This window comes from Rhinopithecus roxellana, chromosome 6 (genome assembly GCF_007565055.1).
Source record: "Rhinopithecus roxellana isolate Shanxi Qingling chromosome 6, ASM756505v1, whole genome shotgun sequence".
NCBI lineage: Eukaryota > Metazoa > Chordata > Mammalia > Primates > Cercopithecidae > Rhinopithecus > Rhinopithecus roxellana.
This window is the reverse complement of record NC_044554.1, coordinates 138,585,688-138,609,453: the sequence shown is the minus strand read 5'-3', so window position 1 is coordinate 138,609,453 and position 23,766 is coordinate 138,585,688.

The following is a 23,766-nucleotide window of genomic DNA, read 5'->3' as shown; positions in this document are numbered from 1 at the left end:
ACTTCATTTAAAAGCCATTCTAATGGATATGTAGTAATATATCTATATAGTTTGAATTTGCCTAATATGGAATCACAGTGAGCATATTTTAATATGCTTCTTTGCTATCTGTAAGTCTACTTTGCTAAAGTGTTTGTTCTAATCTTTTATCCAATTTCTAACTTTTTTGTTGTTTGTTTTCCTATGAGTGTCGAGAGTTTTTATATTTATTATTTGTAAATAAATGCTTTATCAGATGTGCAATATACAATTTCTTTTCAAGTTCTATGGTTTTAGCTTTTAATCTCTCAACTGTGTCTTTCACAGAGCAGAAATTTTTAATTTTAAAAATCTACTTTGTCTAGCAGAGTACTTTGGCATTTTGTCTGAGAAATATTTGCCTAACTGAAATTTACAGAGTTGTTACTTCCATTTGCTTTTGTCTAGAAGTTTTATAGATTAGGTTTTTACTTAGTAGTATGACTCATTTTGAGTGATTGCTTATATTGCAAAGTGTGCACAGTGTTTAGAGCAGTGACTGTCACATGAGCACTATATAAATATTTTAAATATTAGATATATATGAAACATATAATTTAAGGTCAATATATACTACATATATGCTTAAGTATTGCACACTCAGTATTATATAAGCATTATCTGTATATACACACTATCACAAGTATATAGGTAATCATCATAAGTATAAATCTATATTGAATTCTCCTATTTCTCCAATTTCAAGAACAAGGCATTTTCAATTTGAGAATGGCTGTCTTCATTGACATTCTTTAGCAGCAGAATTCAGAGGACATCATAGTTTTTCCTTTCCATGGGTGGTGATTAAAATGGCAGCAACAGTCAAACAGAAAAACAGAATGCAACAGAAAAACACTGCATTGCCTATCTGAAACATCAAAGTCACATTAACATCTTACATTGTTATGTTTTCAAAGAAACCTGGAAACCTTCTTCATATAGCTAGAATAATTGCCTCAGCACATTCTGGGTTCGCCCCCCTTAGGTTCATGACCCAAGATAAAAGGAGACTTTCTCCCATAACTCTAACTTTAAAAAGTCACTAAAGTCATTCGATTATTTTGCTTGATTGCATGCCTTCTTCTGTGTCATAAGAGGAGGATGCTAAGAGGGGAACTCTATACAGAATCACAGAGTTGCTTTGAAAAATGGGTTACAGGAGGATTAAATGAATATATAAATATATAAAATATGCTTTTCATTTTCTAAACGAAAATAGTTCCTACAGTAGTCAGGAAAAAAACAAACTGGTGTTTAGTTTGGTTCCTTAATTTAACTCAGTGGAAGTTCTTACCAAATATTGGCTGAAGGAATAAGCTTAGACACAATGAAAGCTCACAGAAAAAAAAAAAAATTAGTCAAGGTAATCTGCAAACTGCAAATAAATAAATAAATAAACATTTGAGAGTTCAAAAATTGTTTAACTCTTTGATTATGACTAAATTACACATACGTATAGTAAGTAAATAGGTGTTAGTTACTAGAAATAAAATTTAGTATACTACACCTTACAAATGAAATTTATATGTCAGATCTTAGATATTTCTGAGACTTCTAAATCCAATATGTGTTGCAAAATTCATATTACCAGTTTATATATAAACAAAGAAGCAAACTTTTTTTACCCATATTTTCATGGGACTTCAAATTCTTGTTGCCTCTACAAACATATCTGTGAATAAAAGATCAGCTGTTCTGACCTAGATCATTTCTGTTTTTATAAATTAACTTCTTTATCATCATTGTTGTATGTTGTTGCCCAAACAAGAATTACATTTTAAGCACGCCATATTATACACTTTGGAAGGTGAATAATTTTTAATAATCTTTCATATGGTTTGGCTCTGTGTCCTCATCCAAATCTCATGCTGAACTGTAGTCCTCAATGTTGGGAAAGAGACCTGAAGAGAGGTGATTGGATCATGGGAACAGATTTCCCCCTTGTTGTTCTCATGATAGTGAGTTCTCATGAGACCGGTTTGTTTGAAAGTGTACCACTACCTGCCTCGCTCTTTATCTCCTGCCACCATGTGAAGACATGCTTGCTTCTCCTTTGCCCTTTTGCCATGACTGTAAGTTTCCTGAGACCTCCTCAGCAATGCTTCCTGTACAGCCTGCAGAACTGTGACTCAATTAAGTATCTTTTTAAAAAAATAAATAACCCAGTCTCAGGTAGTTCTTACAAAATTGGTACTGGGAGTGGGGTATTGCTTTAAAGATACCTGGAAATGTGGAAGTAACTTTGGAACTGGGTAATGGGAAAGTTTGAAATAGTTTGCAGGGATCAGAAGAAGATAGGAAGATGAGGGAAAGTTTGGAACTTCCTAGAGACTTGTTGAATGGTTTTAACCACAATGCTGATAGTGATATGGATAATGAAGTCCAAGATGAGGAGGTCTCAGATGGAGATGAGGAACTTTTTGGGAACTGGAAAAAAGGTCACTCTTGCTATGCTTTTGCAAAGAGACTGGTGGCATTTTGCTTCTGCCTTAGAGATAGGTGAAACTTTGAACTTGAAAGTGATGATTTAAGGTGTCTGGCAGATGAAATTTCTAAGCAGCAAAGCATTCAAGAAGTAGCCTGTCCACTTCTAACAGCCTAGCTTCATATGAGTTTGATAAAGAGATGGTCTGATATTGGAACTTTTATTTAAAAGAGAAAAGGTATATAAAATTTGAAAACTTTGCAGACCAACCATGTGGTAGAAAAAAAATTCTGGGAAGAAATGCAACATGGCTGCAGAAATTTGCATAAGTCAAGAGGAATTGAATGTTAACAGCCAAGATAATAGTGAAAATGCCTCAAAAACATTTCAGAGACCTTCTTGGCAGCTCGTTCCATCACAGACCTGGAGGCCTGGGAAGACAGAATGGTTTTGTGCATCAGACCCAGGATCCTACTGTTCTGTGCAGCCTTGGGACATGGTACCCTGCACTGTATTTGCTCCAGCTTCAACCATGGCTAAAAGGGGCTGAAGCAAAGCTCAAGCCATTGCTTCAGACAGTGTAAGCCCTAAACCTTGACAGCTTCCATGTGGTATTGGGCCTGTGGGTGTGCATGCAGAAGACAAGAGTTGAAGCTTGGGTTACTCTGTCTAGATTTCAGAAGACATATGGAAATGCTTGGATGTCCAGGCAGAAGCCTGCTGCAGAGGCACAGCCCTCATGGAGAACCTCTACTAGGGCAGTGCATAGGGGAAATGTGGCTTTGAAGCCCCCATACAGAGTCCCCACTGGGGCACTGCCCAGTGAAGCTGTGAGAAGAGGGGCACCATCCTCCAGATGCCAGGATGTTAGATACACTGACAGCTTGCACCATGTGCCTGAAAAAGCCACAGGCACTCAATGCCAGCCCATGAAAGCAGCCATGGGGGCTACACCCTACAAAGCCACAGGAGCAGAACTCCTAAGACCTTGGAAGCCCACCCATTGCATCAGTGTGACCTGGATGTGAGACATAGAGTCAAAGGAGATGATTTTGGACCTTTGATATTTAATGACTGCCCCCATGAGTTTCAGACTTGCGTGGGGCCTGTAGCCCCTATGATTTGGCTTATTTCTCCCTTTTGGAACAGGAGCATTTACCCAATGCCTGTGTTCACATTGTATCTTCGAAGTAACTAAATTGTTCTTGATTTTGCAGGTTCACAGGTGGAAAGGACTTGCCTTGTCTCCCATGAGACTTTGGACTTGGGCCTTTGAGTTAATGCTGGAATATGTTAAGACTTTGGGGGACTGTCAGGTAGGCATGATTGTATTTCAAAATATGAGAAGGACATGAGATTTTTGAGGTGCCAGGGGCAGAATGATGTGGTTTGACTCTGCATCCCCATCAAAATCTCATGTTGAATTGTAATTCCCAATGTTGGGAAAGGGACCTGGTGGGAGGTGATTGGATCCTGCGGGCAAATGTCTCCCTTGCTATTCTCATGATAGTGAGTTCTCATGAGATCTGATCATTTGAATATGTACAGCCCTTCCCCCTTTGCTCTGTCTCTTTTTCCTGCCACTATGTGAAGACGTGCTTGCTTCCCTTATGCCCTCTACCATAATGTAAGTTTCCTGAGGCCTCCCTATCCGTGCTTCCTTTAAAGCCTATGGAACCATGAACCCATTAAACCTCTTTTCTTTATAAATTACCAGTGTCAGGTAATTCTTTATAGCATTACAAGAATGAACTAATACAATCCTCTCAGGTTTATTTGTTCACAAATCCATAATTTGCTGAAAATTGTTACTTTAATACTTTAGGATAATCAATTAATCAATTAATGCATTACAAATATCCCTGAATTAGCTGGTTCTGAGAGAGTAACACACTAGGTAAAAAATGACCTGGTGTAAAGTAGTAATTACACCAGGACAGAGGCTATGGGATGTAACATTTCCAGGGGGAATAAAAAAAGAGAAGTAATTAGATTGGGCTTCACACTGCCACCTTGCATGGCACAGAAGGGCTGCTTGCAGATGCCACTGCACAAGTCAGTGTCTGTTTCCTGTTATGCAGCCCTGGTTGTTGATGAGCATGTGATTATATAGCTATGACTGCCAGACCATCTACTGATCAACACACTATCTAAAGTACAACATCAGATGGCACAGCCTTATTGTCAATTTGCTGTACATGTGTGAACCTGGCACAAAATATGACCAATAGTACAGACAGACGTTGGGAATTAAAGAAAGAGTTACTTAAGAGAATCATCCCCATCCTCAAACTTCTCCTTATATTAATAGTTTCCCAAAAAAAGAAATGAGTGGAAGATGAAGGAGAGAAAGAGAGGAGGATAGTGGGAAAATGCCAAAATACAAGTAAACTAAAAGTTACTAATGCAACAAACTTTATCAAGATTTTATCTTTGTAATAAAAGTCATAACACATAAGTACCACCAAAATTACCAAATTTTAAAAATCAGGCTCTGGTGTTTTTTTTTCCAAAATTCTTGTTAATAACAACAAAAAAATCGAAAACCAAGCAGGAAATAAATTCATCATAACAATAGACAGCATTTGTTCAATGTTTTCTCAGTGCCAATTTACATGGATTATGCCATTCAAATTTCACAACAATGCATTTGGGCAGGTAATATTAAATACTGGGATTTTAAAGTTGTGGAACAAAATCTCGGAGAGGTTAGAAAACTCGCCATGAATCTGAACCCAGTAGTCTTATTCCAGGTCCTCTACCTATGATCACACTGGCTACCCATTCAAACCTATGCTGTCCCTCAAGTGTGAGGAATGAGAATACTTCAGCAATAACAACAAAAAACTCTCTTAGGAAAGTACATGACTTAGGATGAAAGTATATGACTTAAGATGATTCACCAAAGATCACCTTCAAAGGAATCAGCGATTTCAAAGAGAAAAATTCTCTTCAATTTTCTCATGCATCCTAAAGCTCATCCTTTGCAAAAGAAACAGGGTCATCTCCTCCTTTTAAAATTAATTAATTTGCATTGTAGACATCTGAGAGATGTCTGAATTTGTGACATAGCAGCCCAGAATATAATGCAAGAATTATTTTCCAGCTCCTGGCTTCAGTTGCCAAAAGAAACCTATTTCTTATCATGGCTTTGAAGCCTGTTTTATAGTATGAAGGATGTAGAGAATCTTCATTTAGAAAGCCATAATATCCATAGAAATATTTTCAGCATCCACCTAAGGATAGACTCTGAATAACTTACATAAGTTTTTAATGTCTAAATAGGATGGAACTTTAAACATTATTTTTATAGTTATACTTTTTTAGAGAGACTAGAAAGCTAGCACCAATTAAACATTAGCTAAAGTACCAAACAATAAGAATTGAAAAAGCACAAAAAATTATAAGAATAAAGTGTGAAATGATTAATTTATTCAATGTACTAAGTTCATTTGCATTATATTTTAAATATATTTGACTTGATGTCTTCAATTTCCATTATATGTGTTTTGATAAATAAATGCTGAAGAGCATATTTGTGTACTTTCCATATTTGGAGAATTTCTCTTTTTGATAAATAAATGCTGAAGAGCATATTTGTGTACTTTCCATATTTGGAGAATTTCTCTTGTGCATTCCTCAACTCATTCAGATGTTGTTTATCATTATCTTGGGTAGTTGAGTCTATGGTTCTTTCATACAGAAATACTTTCTTTATGTGTATATTGAAAACTTTTAAAAATCACGCTGCTAGTGCATGGGCGAAAACAACTTGGGAAATTGACAGTTTTCTTATTATTCATGACTCTATTTTTTCCTAAGATTCTTCTTACTGCCTTGAGATTTTATTCATGTAATAGACTAGCCTATGCTAATATGTTAACCCTTAGAGATGATGTCTGTGAAATAATAGAGGTTTCTGGAGATTGAAAGGATAGACTCCAAAACTGGGAACTCAAACTCTGTGAAGTCTGGGATAGATGGTTTGTTCTTTGTAGTGTCAAAAACTCAAATTTTGTTCTGGGTTTTACTCCCCCGCACCCCTCCCCCCCACAAAAAAAAAATTTTAGAAAAGCAGAATAATAAGATTAAGAAAATTTTTCTGTGCTACTTTTAAAAATCACCAATCCATTTATTTTCCCTCAAATAAATTCAACAATATTAACTAGGTACCTGTTAAAGACTTATCTTCTTACTAGAGATGCAAATAAAAAGATGACTAAGATACAGAAATGCTTTCAAGAAAGTCCCAGAGAAAGCCATGGAGTCATCATTGCAATAGTATTGTGGGTATATGAGCATGGACAAGTAAAGAAACAAACTAGCAGAGACCAAAATCTTCCAAGTGGGGGCAGAATTTTAAAACATTGACATTAAGAAATATCAGAAATAAGTTTTAAAGGATTAAGAGATATGTCATGGTGACAGGAGTTTTTGGTGTGGAGGAAACATCAGGTGTTATGGCTCAGAGGGGTACTGATGCATAACTCACGAGTGGAACTGTGAGTAGTTTAGAATGGCAGGGAATGCAGTTGACAGAGACCCAATCAAGAAGGGCCTTAGATCCATGCCAAGAGTTTGAAATTATCCTCTGAGCAATGGTATGATGGTGATATGGTTTAGATATTTCTCCCCACTCAAATCTCATGTTGAAATTTAATCCCCAATGTTGGAGATGGGGTCTGGTGGCAGATGTTTGGGTCATGAAAATGAATCCCTCATGGATTGGTGTTGGCCTTGTAATAGTGAGTGACTTCTTGTGAGATCTGATGGCTTAGAAGTGTGGCACCCTCCCTCTCCCCTCTTGATTCCTACTCTCGCCATGTGATACATCAGCTCCTCCTTCACCTTCTGCCATGATTAGTTTCCTGAGGCCTCCCCAGAAGTCAAGCAGGTCCCAGCACAGGCTATCAGCTTCCTACAAAGCCTGCAGAGCTGTGAGCCAATTAAACCTATTTTCTTTATAAGTCACCAAGCCTCAGGTATTCCTTTATAGCAACACAAGAACAGCCTAACACAGGTGGCTAATTATACCTCACTGTTTTTCGGGAGAATCTTTAGTAATGCAAATGGGAAGACAGCAAAATACTTTAACCAAGAAGCAATGTAATCAGTTTCACATTTTGAAGAGTAATGCTGGCGATGGTGAGTGGAATTCCATTATTTTATTAACTAAAAATCCAAGTGTGTGTGTGTGTGTGTGTGTGTGTGTGCAGGCATGTGCACATTTAGTATCTATAATACTATGGGTTAGGCACTGGGATGACATTACAGTTACCAACATTAAAAAAATGCAATGCTTAACCCCACGGAGATAGTCAATTAAAGTAGTTACAATGTACATTAATTGGAAGGGAAATTAGGTAAAAGATTACTGGAAAACCCCACCAAGAAATATTGGAAGCAGAAAATGATAGACTAGCTATGAGATAGATTAGAGCGATATTGGCAAGATCTAATATATTATAACAATTGAATGTGGGATGGGGTAGCTTGAGAGTGAAAAAGAAATCTAGGATGATGCTAAAGTTTCTGTTTTGGAAACAGCAGATAAACAGCATTAGGCATGGAAGAAGGAAGAGCAATTTGGGAGAAATGGCATGGATTTCAGTCCTGGGCAAGCAGGGGTTGAGGTGTTTGTGAGACATGCAGATGGAGAAGTCCAGGATGCAAGAAATATGAGACAGGAGCTCTGTGTCAATGTATTGGCCTGAGGCACAGACTTGAGACTTCTCAGCCTCTTGATGGAAGTAGAAGAGGCACCAAAATATTAATAGTGATTGCCTCTAGAAGGTAGAGCTTTTGATAACCTCTTTTTAATCTTTTCTATTTTTCAAATTTCTATATATTTCTTTTATAATAATTTTTTATTTTTTATTTTTAAAAGACAAATTAAAAAATATAATTTAGCTCATTGTGACCATATAAACTTTCAAGAGAATCTATATGAGCTTATTCTCCAAATGCGAGATTAAGCAATTCACTTAAAAGAGCTAAACTCTATTGTATACAGATCCAGCTCTTCACATAGATTATTTCATTTAAATCTTAAAACAAATGAATACCTACTGATATATTGAACTGGAAACGTTTTCTTTTAATGACCTATGTACTATATATACTATTCATCTAACTCTTTCTCTGCACTATTTCAGCCCCTGCAAATGATATTCCTTAGGTATACCCACCAATCGTATGCATATACTTAGCTCTGATTTACACATGACAATCCTATTCCACTGGGCAATAATGTAAGTATATTTAACATAAGTGTGCTCTCACTATACCTTTGAGCATTGTGTCTTCAGGCATCATAACCATATGCTATGACATTGTGTTTATTTTTTATTTTTTATTTTTATTTTCTGAGATGCAGTCTTGCTCCATCACCCAGGTTGGAGTTCTGCAGTGCAATCTCGGCTCACTGCAACCTCTGAGATTCTCCCATCTCAGCCTCCTAAGTAGCTGGGATTACAGGCGCGCATCAACACATCTGCCTAATTTTTGCATTTTTAGAATAGACAGGATTTCGCCATGTTTGCCAGGCTGTTCTTGAACTCCTGGCCTCAAGTGATCCACCCACCTTGGTCCCCCAAAGTTCTGGGATTACAGACATGAGTCAAAGGTTGTTGTTTTTAAGTGCAGAAAAAATTCCTCTATGTCAAATGATAACCAACACTTATGAAGCACTTGCTGTGTTAGGCACCATTGTAAGCACTCTACGGATAATAGTTCAGTTATTCGTGACAATGGCCTGAGGAGGTATTATTATTATCGTCCCCATTTTATAGATGGAGAAACTAAGGCATTAAGTAACTTCAAAGTCACAGAGTTAGAAAGCAGCAGAACCAGAAGTAAAACCTAGAGCCAAAGTTAGCTCCTAACTGCTGCATTAGGCTGCCTCTCACATAAAGGGTCTTCATCTTTCAACCCTCAGCCTTCCACTTGCAGAACCAGTTGTATTATTTCCCAGGGACTATTGAAAAGCAATGCTGATAGAATCCCTTCAAGCCATAGAATAAGGGTTGGGAGTGGGCTAAGATTCTCAGTCCCTACAGGCTATGGTGGCACAGATTTGAAGTTCTATGTCACACGGATCATTTTTCCCTCTCTATCTAAATTCAGGAACTGAAACCTTGAATGAACTTCCTAGTCTACCTTCCACTCTGGCATGCAGTAAAGCCATGACTAAAAATCACCACTGCCACATATGGAGTATTACAAGAGCAGACAAAACTAAACATAACTGTGGCTGAGACAAGAAAGAAAACAAGGCTGAAAATACACCTCCCAGGAATCCAAATCCCTGCCAATAATTTAATCACGAAAACATAAACAGTGACTGTTCATGTTTTATTGTAAGATTGAGGTAGCATCAGTTAAAGGAAACAGCAAAGGTTTCGTATCTAGACAAACTTGGGGTTCATGCATGTCCTTGACATTTACTTGGTGAGTAACCTCACAGAATACACGTAACCTCCCTGAATCTGCTTTCCTGTTTACAAAAGGAAAATAAAAAGTATTTTATAATGTTATTGAGAAAATAAATGAAAGAACCATACAAACCACAAAATCACTACTTAAACATAAGATATTATCATTATGGCTAAGCAACCAAACTTTATTATTCTCAGTGGCTATGCACATTATCCAATTGGCTACACCATTCAAGCTTGAACTGTTATGTCAAAACATTTTTCTGTATGGAATAAGGCATATTTCAATAGTATCTATTCGATGGTATTTTCATGACCATCATGGTGTCTATATCTTTATATATTTATATTAGATCTACATTTTATATTCTTATAAAACATTTATATATTTTTATTTTGCTTTCTAAAATACCACATTTGAATGATTGACTTCTCTGCTGTATCTCTCCATTAGACTTAACATCTGGACCTTATTGTCAACACTGCCTAATGATATCTCCCCCTGGAAGATGTGAAAAAAGTGGGGATACTAGAAAAGAGGGGATACAGGGAAAAGGAAATTTTTTTGGTGCAAAATTCTTCTCAAATGACTTGTTTATTACAAAAGTGTTTGAGCAATTTTTTTTTCCTAGACATTTATCACTGAGGATCAAGTGTGCTCCTGTGTTAGTATGTGTTCTAGGAAAAGTTATTATTTGAAAGTTTCTTTCCTGAGTAACTTTATAAAATTTTATACTTAATTATTGAATATTACAGAAGCAAATAACAAAGTGACTCTTTGAGTCCTGGAGCCTATCTAGTGATTGCACTGGCCTTGTATTGAAAGTGTCCTCCATTAATGCTTTTAATCTTCAGTGCTGGAGATTTTATTGAATGTTGTATTAGTCCATTCTTGGACCACTATAAAGAAATGCCTGAGACTGGATAATTTATAAAGAAAAGATATTTAACTGGCTTATAGTTTCACAGGCTATACAGGAAGCATGGCTGGGGAGGCCTCAGAAAACTGACAATCATGATGGAAAGCAAAGGGGAAACAGGTACATCTTACATGGACAGAATAGGAGGAAGAGGATGAGGGGAGAGGTGCCAAACACTTTTAAACAACCAGATCTCATGAGAACTCTATCATGAGAACAATCCCAAAGGGGGAAATCTGTCCCCATGATGCAATCATCTCCCACCAGGCCCCACCCTCAACGTTAAATTACAATTTGACATGAGATTTGGGCAGGGACACAAATCCAAACCATATCAAATGTGAACTTGGAACCAAAACCGAGAGTTTTCTGAATTCGTAGATCAGACTTTGGAAATAACTTGATAATAGGGATTTAAAATTTTATGTGCATTTTTAAGATCCACTTGATGGCAAATTCCCTCTTTGTACTGCAAATCTTTTGTGAGAAGAAGGGGCATTCACATTTTTTAAAAGGTAAGTTTATACAAGTTTTACACTAGAAATAGAGTCTGTTACTTTAATTTAATGTAAATTAAGTAATTTACATTATTTTTAATGGCAAAAGCTGCAATTACTTTTGTACCAACCAATACAATGTATTGTATGTCATTGTATTTTTTTGTTTTGTTGAAGGAAGAAGAAAATTGTTGTGATTGCAATTTTCAGGCTTTTCTTCTTCTGCAGAAAATAATTTTTGATGTCAAAGGTCTAATATGCTGAAACAGATTTGCTTTATTGTTTCAGAGAAGACTACTTTTCAGGTAAACTTTAAATACAAGTAATCTAACCTAATGAAAAATTACCACAAGCTGACCTCTTTTGCAGAGCTTTTAAGATTTCATAAATAAGCTCCACATAGAGACTAAAAAGGTATAGAAGGAAACAAAGTAAGTTCGAGATGATAGCTACCTTGAGAAGGAAAGAAAACAATTCCAGAGATTGTGGTTGAACTTTTTCTGCAATTAAGAAATTTGTAGTTATTTTTCTACTTTAGATTTGGGGGTACATGTGAAGATTTGTTATGTAAGTTAACTCGTGTCTTGGGGGTTTGTTGTACATATTATTTTATCACACAGGTATTAAACCCAGTACCAAGTAGTTATCTTTTCTGCTCCTCTGACTCCCCCCACCTTCCGTCCTCAAGTAGACCCAATGTCTGTTGTTTTCCTTCTTTGTGTTCATAAGTTCTTGTCATTTAGCTCCCACTTATAAGTGAGAACATTAGGTATTTGGTTTTCTGTTCCTGTGTTAGTTTGCTAAGGATAATAGCCTCCAGCTCCATACATGTTCTCACAAAATACATGATCTGTTCTTTTTTATGGCTGCATAGTATTCCATGGTGTATATGTACCACATTTTCTTCATCTAATCTGTCATTCATGGGCATTGAGATTGATTCCATGTCTTTACTATTGAGAATAGTGCTGCAGTGAACATTCATGTGCATGTGCCTTTATGGCAGAATAATTTCTATTACTCTGGGTGTATACCCAGTAATGGGATTGCTGGGTCAAATGGTAGTTCTGCTTTTAGCTCTTTGAGGAATCATCATTCTGCTTTCCATGATGGTTGAACTAATTCACACTGCCAACAACAGTGTATAAGTGTTCCCTTTTCTCTGCAACCTCACCAGCATCTGCTAGCTTTTGACCTTTTAATAGTAGCCATCCATTCTGACTGGTGTGAGAGAGTATCTCATTGTGGTTTTGATTTGTATTTCTCTAATGATCAATGATCATTAGAGAAAAATGATCTGTTTTTCATGTTTGTTTCATGTATGTCTTCTTTTGAGAAATTTCTGTTGGTGTCCTTTGCTCACTTTTTAATTGAGGTTTTTTTGTTTGTTTGTTTTTCCCTTGTAAATGTAAGTTCCTCATAGATGCTGGATATTAGACCTATGTCAGATGCATAGTTTGCAAATGTTTACTTCCATTCTGTAGGTTATTTGTTTAGTCTGTTGATAGTTTCTTTTGGTGTGCAGAAACTCTTAAGTTTAATTAGATCACATTTGTTGATTTTTGCTTTTGTTGCAATTGCTCTTGGTGTCATTGTCATGAAATCTTTGCCCATTCCTATGTCCAGGATGGTATTGCCTAGGTAGTCTTTCAGAATTTTTATAATTTGGGGTTTTATATTTAAGTCTTTAGTCCATCTTGAGTTCATTTTTGTGTATGGAATAAGGGAGGGGTCCAGCTTCAATCTGCTGCATGTGGCTAGCCAGTTATCCCAGCACCATTTATTGAATATGGAATCTTTTCCCTATTGATTGTTTTTGTCAGTTTTGTCAAAGATCAGTTGCTTGTAGATGTGTAGCCTTGTTTCTGGGCTCTGTATTCTGTTCCATCGGTCTGTGTGCCTGTTTTTGTACCAGTACCATGCTGTTTTGGTTACTGTAGACTTGTAGTATAGTTTGAAGTCAGGTAATGTGATGCCTTTTTGCTCCTTTTGTGTAAGATGGCCTTGGCTCTTCAGGCTCCTTTTTGGCTCCATATAAATATTAGTATAGTTTTTTGTTGTTGTTTTTTTCTAGTTCTGTGAAGAAAGTCATTGGTCGTTTGATAAGAATAGCACTGATTCTGTAAATTGCTTTGGGCAGTATACCTCTTTTAATGATATTGATTCTTCCTATCCATGAGCATGAGAAGTTTTTCCATTTGTTTGTGTCTTCTCTGATTTCTTTGAGCAGTGTTTTGTAATTCTCATTGCAGAACTATTTCACTTCCATGGTTAGCTGTATTCTTAGGTACTTTATTCTTTTTGTGGCAATCATGAATGATATTGCCTTTCTGATATGTCTCTTGGTTTGGCTGTTGTTGGTGTATAGGAATGCTAGTAATTTTTGTACATTGATTGTGTATCCTGAAACTTTGCTAAAGTTATTTATCAGGTGGAGGAGCTTTTGGGCCGAGACTACGGGGTATTCCAGATACCCCATAGAATTTTGTCATCTGCAGGCAGAGATCATTTGACTTCTTCTCTTCCTATTTGAATGCCCTTTATTTCTTTATCTTACCTGATTCCTCTGGCTAGGACTTACAATATTTTGTTGAACAGAAGTTGGTGAGAGGGAGCATCCTTGTCTTGTGTAGGTTTTCAAGAAGAATGCTTTCAGCTTTTGCCCATTCTGTATAATATAGGCTGTGGATTTCTCACAGATGGCTCATTATTTTGAGGTATGTTCCTTCAATACCTAGTTTATTGAGAATTTTTAACATGAAGGGTGTTGAATTTTATCAAAAACCTTTTCTGCATCTATTGAGATAGTCATGTGGTTTTTGTCTTTTGTTCTGTTTATGTGATGAATCACATTTATTGATGTTCATATGTTGAACTGACCTTGCTTCCCAGAGATGAAGCCTACTTGATCATGATGGATTAGCTTTTTGATGTACTGCTGGATTTGGTTTTCCAGTATTTTGCTGAGGATTTTTGCTTCAATGCTCATTGAGGATATTGGCCTGAAATTTCCTTTTTTAAAATGTTTCTGGCAGGTTTTGATGATGCTGATCTCATAGAATGAGTTGGGGAGGAGTCCCTCCTCAATTTGTTGACTAGTTTTTGTAGGAATGGTACCAGCGCCTCTTTGTACATCTGGTGGAATTCAGCTGTGAATCCATCAGATCCCAGGCTATTTTTGGTTGTTAGGTTATTTATTACTGACTCAGTTTCGGAACTTGTTATTGGTCTGTTCAGGGAATCAATTTCCTCCTGGCTTAGTCTTGGAATGGTGTGTGTGTCTAAACTTTATCCATCTCTTCTAGGTATTTTAATTTGTGTGCATAGAAGTTTTCGTAGTAGTTTCTGATTATTGTTTTTATTTCTGTAGGGTCACTAGTAACATTACCTTCATCAAGAAATTTTGTGTATATTAGCTCAGAGCCATTTTAAGTATGACTATAAGGCTTTTGCCTTCACTAATTAGATAACCCATTATTTCAATTTTTAGCCTTATTCGCAGCTAGTATTTTTGGAAACTACTCGATGTAAAGACCATGTAAAGAAAGCTAATGTTCATGCATATGAATAGCCATATTTTTAATATTGGCACCAAAATAAATGTATATTTTTTCTACTCTTTCATTCAACTGTGAAATACAGGCTTTGCATTTCTGCCATATTTTAAAATGTGAACAATTTTGCACGTATGTTTTAAGTGAGAAAAGATACCTGAAAAGATTTTAAATATGGAAATACTTCTGAGATATAACATCATTGAAAGAAAAACATAACATAAAACACTTTCACAGAAGGAGTCACATGCCTTGATTGAGGCATGCTGATTTTTCTTTTAAAAGGTCTTAGTGCATTTCCTGGTATTACAAAACAACAACCTGCTGCATTTAATACTGCAACAATATCCTAAAGACAAATTTAGAGACATAGCATTTTCCTTCACCACAGATGTTGCTGAAAAATAAGCACTCAAAAACACATCATGCTACTGATGTAGCCATGTGAATTCCAAGATGAGAGAAAAACAATGCAGGCTTTGATGCTGGTCAAATATTAACATGACATCTGCCACTGACTCTTTGGGTCCTGGAGCCTATCTAGTGATTATACTAGCCCTGTAGTGAAAGTGTCCTCTGTTAGTGCTTTTAATCTTCTGCTCTGGAGGTTTTATTGAATGTGAACTTGGATGCAGCTTTCTGAATTTGGAGATTAAACTTTAGGAATATCTTTGTAATAAAAATGCAAAATTTATGTGCATTTTTAAGTATCTAGTTGAAGGCAAATTACTTTGGAATTACTTCTTATATATTGGAGGGATTTTTTTGAACTAAGTTTTTCTGTTTTTTTTTTTTTTTTTTTTTAACTTCCCTAACTATTTCCTTTTATGTCTACTTATTTATTCATTGAAGTAATCAATATAGGGTGATTTAAAAACTACATACAAATACCATTAGAAATATTCCATTACATTTGCTTTAAAATCATCCTTGGATCTAGGATAAAGCTGTTATGAAGTACAAAGAAAAAAAAATCTTAGGATGTAAGAATTTGTTTATTTTGAGAGCCGCAGTTAGATCTATCCAAGATTTTGTTAACTGTCATTAAAGAAAGTCAAACTCTGTAAAATATTTGAAGAGATTTATTCTGAGCCAACTAAGAGTGACCAACGGCCCATGACACAGGCCTCATCAGGAGACCCTGAGAACATGTGCCCAAGGTGGTCAGGGCACAGCCTAGTTTTATACACTTTAGGGAGATAAGAGACATCAATCAAATACATTTAAGATATATATTGGTTTGGTCTAGAAAAGCAGGACAATTCGAAGTGGGGCAGGGCGGCAGAAAGTTGGCGGTGACTGGGACTTCCAGGGATTTAAATTTTTCTGATTGGCAATTGGTTGAAAGAGTTATTATCAATAGAATGGAATGTCTGAGCTACAATAAGGAGCTGTGGAGACCACAGTTTTATCATGCAGATGAAACCTCCAGGTAGCAGGCTTCAGAGAGAAGAGATTATGAAAGTTTCTTATCAGACTTAAGGTCTATGTTGATGTTAAATGCTGGCTGGCTTTTCCTGAATTCCAAAAGGGAAGAGAGCATAATGAGGCAAGTTCAGACCCCCACTCCCAACCATGGCCTGAACCAGTTTTTCAGGATAACTTTGGAGTTGACTCTGGCTGACAGGAAAGGTCCATTCAGATAATTACGGGGGAGGGCTTTGAATTTTATTTTTAGTTCACATAAACTTTGAAGGTAGCCTCTACCTCTAGTAGAGAACAGCTAATCATGAAGTACTGATAATTAGTCTCTAGAAAATAACCAGAAAAGTTATAAATATTAAACAATAACAACATTTATGTCACATTAATATGATGTAATTAATGTACCAATTGATAATTTAATCATGTGGAACCCTTTGATTTTTTGAGTATTATGTGGAAAGCCATCTGTGCATTCTTATATAGGAATGGTGTGACTATGACAAATGATCTAAAGTTACTCAAAAGGAAACCTTATTACAAGTTTCCAGAAAGTTACTCTTATCCCCTGGAGAATCTCTCCATCTTATACTTGGCAAAATAAAAAGAAACACTTTAAATATCAAGTTTTGTACATTTTGCATAAATACCTTTATTCTCTACTCTGCTTGGGACAAATGAACAAATGTTTGGGGATTAAATAAATGCTGGATGCTTTGTCACAATTTGTGAAAATCCTAGGTATTTGATGGATGGGTGTTTGCCTACTCAAAACCATCTGCAGCATAGTTAAAAAAAAAAAAAAAAAAACCTCACACGAAATGGCATTTTTATTCCAACACGCAGTGTTCAAATAGGCCAAAGAGTTCTGGAGAGCAGTATACCTAGACCAGACATTAGGAATGTCTTTTAGGACATGACCGAAAAGGTTCAAAGAAACGTTCAAAGAAAGCCTTTTTTATCCTAATGTAGGAAGAGAAGGAAAATATGGGGGAAAAAAAGAACCCTTAGAACAAAATGAGTGGGATTTCAATTCACTTAATTATAACCAATATATCTTTACTTGTTGTGTATATTAATTTCAGACAGTCTTTCATATTAAAATTAAGGATTTCTCAACCTTCTATTTTTTACACATACACAAATAATAAAATAGTTTTTAATAGGTGTCATGCGCGTCCGTGTGAAGAGACCACCAAACAGGTTTTGTGTGAGCAATAAAGCTTTTTAATCACCTGGGTGCAGGCGGGCTGAGTCCGAAAAGAGAATCAGGGAAGGGAGATAAGGGTGGGGCCGTTTTATAGGATTTGGGTAGGTAAAGGAAAATTACAGTCAAAGTGGGGTTGTTCTCTGGCGGGCAGGAGTGGGGGTAACAGGGTGCTCAGTAGGGGAGGTTTTTGAGCCAGGGTGAGCCAGGAAAAGGAATTTCACAAGATAATATCATCGCTTAAGGCAAGGACTGGCGATTTTCACTTCTTTTGTGGTGGAATGTCATCAGTTAAGGCGAGGCAGGACATTTGCACCTCTTTTGTGATTCTTCAGTTACATCAGGCCATCTGGGCGTATACGTGCAAGTCACAGGGGATGCGTTGGCTTGGCTTGGGCTCAGAGGCCTGACAATAGGCACTTGTTGACTTTCTACAGGCTAAAATGAAATTACCTGGGAAGAAAGACAAAATGATAATTGATCAACAAAGGTAAAATAGTTTACTAAGTCTGATGTCTGCTAAGAAAAAGAGGAGTTTCTATTTTTAGCACAAAAGAAAATCTTACCAAAAAGTCAATCGCCTTAGGGATATTTCCTTCTCTTGGCCTGTAAGTTTTCTTCAGCAAACATGTTTATGATAATTTGAGTAACTTTCCTCTGTTAATTTTACAGAAAACGTATTTGAAAATTATACCATATGTGTATGAACATACCATGTGTATGACTGTGCCTCCTCTTTATTCTTCCATTACAGAAAATTGCTTAGGAATAATCTTCAGTTTACTTTCCTATAGTCATTTGCTGGAGTACGTATCTACCTGAGCCTTGAGAACACATTCAGTTGCTAGCAAAACTCAGCTAGACAGAGAAAAAGAAAAGTCTTGAAAACAAAACTCAGATGTGGAGAAATAAAGTTTACCAAATTCTTGTTTTGCTTTTTGCTTCAAAGGACTCCTTTGTGGAATAATGTTTTTGGAATATAAAAGGAAGAGAAGGATTTGGAACTGAAAGACAGAATCAAAGAAAAAGATTGTGAGGAAGCCTGCAAAACACTCCATTGCACTCAGAGCTAGTGGCTGTGCACTTTGAACAAAACCAAATTCACCCAGGCTTGTCAACCACGTGAAGAAACAAGTAATGCTAATGATGGCATTTTAATTGCTTTAATGGAACAGTTTAACCTATTTAAGCATGAAGAATTTTTTTTTCTTTTCATCCATAGCCAAAGTAAAGTAATGTATGTTTTTGAATACTGTAAATTTCTTTTCGCCATTAGTTTTGAATGTGGGATTAATGAGTAATTCAAGTATGCTTGGAACAAAACATTAATATAGTGCTTATTTAGATTTTTTTAATCAACATTTTGCATATAAATGAGTATAGTCTATCTTAAGTATAGTATATCTACTTTAATATGTTAATACACTTATTTCAGTAATGTTACTGTCATTCAAAATATTTTAAAATTCTCATTATAACGAAATTTGGGGCCCATTAAGAAAATTACTTCTAATACTTCCAATTCTTTTAGTGAAAATATTGTCTTCTGACTACAAACTAATATTTTGCATTAGTTTGCCCATGCACATTAGACAACTGACATATTAAGATTATAAATGTAAAAATAAATAAAATAAAATCACCCACCATTCCTTTACCATATTAATCTTTTAATATATATCCTTCCAGAATGTTCTTATGAATTTGTCACATGGAGATATATTTTATAAAATGATTTCATTCTACATAGGCTTTATACTATATTATATGTATACATGTACAATAGATAACATACATAATATATATATTTAATAATATATTACTAATGCTTTCTATGTTAATATGTCTTAATTACTGATCATTGTTTTATTGAATGAATCTAAAACTAATTATTTGACACCCTGTTTTCAAACTTCTGAAAATTCTTCCAAGAAGTTCCAAATTTTGGGGAGGGAAGAAGACAAGTGATCTGCACCAAGAAAAGTTAAAATAATTGTGGAAATGTCTTAATTTCAAGCCTTTTCAGAGTGTGTAATATGGTAATTCGAAATTGTGAATTTACAAAAGTGGAACATTTAATGATATACCAAAATAAGCCATTGAATATTTTATTTAGTAAAGTTCTATTAATGTTCTAATGCTTTCATAAGCATTTTCAGACACTTGTCTTTGAGCACTTATGTGGTTATTTCCTTAAAATGAATTGCCTGACCTTTTCACATATTTAAGGATTTGATACCTAATCGCCAAATTTTCCCTGAAGATTTTATCAATTTACATTCATACAGCACTGCCTGAGAGTTTTCTCCATAAATTTACACCAGTTATTATCATTCCTTAAATAAATTTTTTTCTCCCTAATTGTTACTGCCCTGATCATTCGGCCACCTTAGTCTCAAGTCTCACCTCTAAATGACATTTGGTAATTCCTTACACAACAGACCACATCAGCCTTGGATATAGATAGACTATAAGAAACAATCTATAGGCTTTCACAAACTACCATTCCTTCTTCCCCTGTATCATCCCAGTCTCTCCACCACCAGTGGTCTCTGTTCTGTAAATTTAATTTTTACATCACAGTAACAAAGTTACAATGGAGTCACACCTCCCTAACTTACATAAATAAATGTCACCATGGTGGCACTAAAAAACAAATAGTATTAATTTATGTATTGTAGATCAGGTTTTCAGATCTCCCAAACTCTACTTGGAAATTGTACTGCTCTACACAGTGCTGGGACAACTAGATAGTCTAACAGTGAATCACAGGGAAGAAGATAACTCCCCAACCAATAATTTCCAATCATGCAGGGAAAGCCAACACTGTGATAGAAAGACAACAAACTGAGAGAGTGGAAAATGTGTGCCTAATAAAACGCAACTAATAGATTTTGGAAAAGCCATTAAAACGTAAAAAGAAACAAAAACAGTAAAAAGAATAAACAAAAATTAATTTCAAAGAAGAACAAAATAGGCAGATCTGACAAGATTAGTAGAGAGGACACAAATATATTAAATATAACATTTGAAGATACAGAGGAAGCAATAACACCTTAAAATCATACGAGAATACTAGAAACAACCTCATGCCAATGAAATAAGATAAAATTAAAATTTAGTTAAGAAAATATTAAATTTAAAAATTGATTTAAAAAATAGAAAAATGGATTGGTCTTATGCTATTTCGGAAATTGAATCAGTAGGCAATATTGATTTATAAGCACCATGCCCACATAGTGTTACTCAAATTTCACCAAATTTACAAGAAGCAAATTAATCCTTAATTATGGAATTGTTTTAAATTACAGAATATAAAGAAAAGGCTACCCAATATTTTATTGCAGAAGTCTTTTCTAACACTGAAATAAAAATCAGACAAGGAATAACCAGTACATCAGAAAACAATGTTATGGAGAACCAAACACTGTATGTTCTCACTCATAAGTGGGAGTTGAACAGTGAGAACACATGGATACAGAGAGGGGGACATCACACACTGGAGCCTGTCAACGGGTGGGGGACAAGGGGAGGGAGAGCATTAGGACAAATACCTAATCCAGGCGGGGTTTAAAACCTAGATGATGGGTTGATGAGTGCAGCAAACCACCATGGCACATGTATACCTATATAATAAACCTGCACGTTCAGCACATGTACCCCCGAACTTAAAGTAAAATAAAATAAAGAATGTTATGAATACAGATTCAAAAATCTTGAATAAAATGTTAGCAAACTGAATATATCAATATATAAGCAAATTAATATATTATGATTCTTTATAGTTTGTTCAAGAAATGCAAAGAGGATTTCACATAAGAAAATTTATTGCCATAATGCATTATATTAAAAATTTTAAGGATAATTTATTTTTACCATCAAAGTTGATGCAGAAAAAAACAATTCAGTAAGTTTCAAAGTCTATTCATTCAAATAAAAAGGGTCTCAGAAAACCAAAAGTGATAGGTTTTAACACAAATTTTTTGAAATACTAAGAATGGAATGAGGGAAAACTGACATTCTTACACACATACTCTGTGATACAGCCACCTGGAAGGAAAGATCTTTCGTATCTATAAAACTAAGAAAGTGTGCTCAATTTATGACTTGACAACTTCCTGTATATACCCAGAGTAACACTGGCACATAAAAACAAAGAGGCCTGTATAGGGATATAGACTGCTACAATATTAATAATGGTTAAGAGTTTTAAATCACCTAAATGTTCATAAATAGAGGAATTGCTAAATAAACCATGGTATGTCTACTATATTACTAACAACAACAAAAACAAAAACTCTAAGAAATATTTTGGGAGAAAAAAGAAAAAGCAAACTGCCTAAAACTATGTACAGTGTGCTACAATTTATTTGTAAAAAATAAGCAAAAAAAAAAAAAAAGATGTATTTTACAGAAATAAATATGCATGTATATGCCCTACAAAAAGTGCTGGAAGAATTCTCGCCAAACTGATAATAGCTGTCATTTCTGAGAAGTGATTATGGATGTGGTCACAGTGAACGTTAGCTTCACTTGCAATAATTAAATGATCCTATGTTGATATATTCCATATATAATTAGGCACTAAGACATTCTTTTTATGCTGTTATTTCAATAGCTTTAGGGGTACATGTGGCTTTTGTTTTCATGGATGAATAGGATAGTGATGAAGTCTAGGATTTTGGTATACCCATCACATGAGTAGTGTACATTTTTCCAAATTAATAAAATATTGCTTTCTACTTGAGTATTTAAGAGAATGTTTCTACTATAACTGTATTTCCTAAGAGGAATATTAGATTCGTAAAGACTTCAGAATTAGCCCTATAACAAAAGGCTAGTTAGTAGAGTGATAGGAGATACTAAATGAAACCAGTATTAGCCTTAAAACAAAAAAGGCAACAGGAAAAGAAAAAATCAATTATGGCTAAGCTTTTCCCTAGTACTGTATTTTTTAAATCCTAAGAAATCTAAGCCATGAAACTAGATTTTGCCATACCGAACAATCCTCTTCTCACATGCAACCACTGTAGATTCCCCCAAATCTTCTTAGGGAAAAACCATGAGCTTAACTTTAGAACCCTCCCAATCACCATGCACCTTCTTAGCCCAGAGAGAGGAACAGGGTTCTCTAAGAAAATGTGGGTGTGTGAGCCAGCACAAAATGTGGAGGAAAAAGGGAAACCCAGAACCTACCATTCCATTTCCATTTTGCTTGGGCTGCAAGCCAACAAGCTTAGGTTTGACATTTTGCTTTACTCTGCTACTTGGTCAAATCTTGGGCTTATTTTTCTTATCTGGAAAATAAGGAAGCTAAACGTATCAGTTCCCTTCCAGTTCTATAGTTTGACGACTCTATTATTAACTAGTCCAGTATATATCTAGAAATATCATTACCTCTTAGAACATCTTGGTCCAACATCTACAATGGTCAGTCTGTCCTGCCCTCAAAAACTCTATCGTCTAAGACATTAATCACTAACATAACTGGTAAATATGGGTGTGTTTTAGGAGAAAATGCAATTATTGCAAAGTTGCCTAGAATTAGAAAATAGCACAGAAATAAGGGGTAGCATAGGCGTTGTCTGTCATAGATTCTCAACGAGTGAGAAGCAGCAGTATTGTTCTTACATGAACCTTAATACTTCTGCTCTTATAAAGGCTTATTTAAATAAAAGCAAAAGTTTCTCAGCAATTTTATTTAAAAGCTCTTTACTAGAGCTCTCAGAAAGTATTTCTGAGCAACGATGTGTGTTACTTAACTCTAAGTATAGCCGGCATTACTCATTGGCAAAGAGGTTGGCTTACCTGTCCTAAAATAATTCTTCCAAGGGCTTGTCATGGCACCACCCTCCCCTCTTTCCTGGCTCTAAGTTACCTTTTTTGAGATTCAGTTCATGACCAAGAAAATCAGTGTAAGCAACTGGAGATCAACCATAGTAAGATGTGTTAGCACATGGAGTAGCACTGGAATGGTTCTTAGACTTTTAGAGAACATCATGGTGCTGAACAGGGAGAGAACAGTCCCCAGGTAGCATTAGGCAGATAACCTAGGAAAAATAGGGCAGTACTAGAGAAGGAAAGGTAAGATTGAATGGGGAACTTGGATTTAAATACTTGGTAAGCAGAATTGAACTGAAGGACAGAACATGCAAGCCTCCTTGGTTTCAAGCTAACCTCTTGCCAGAGGCTATAATAATTATTTTTAATCATTTAAAAAGTCATTTTGCTAAATTATTTTTTTTTGCTGGTTTTTAGCTTCACTATGTCTCATAAATAGTGCTGAT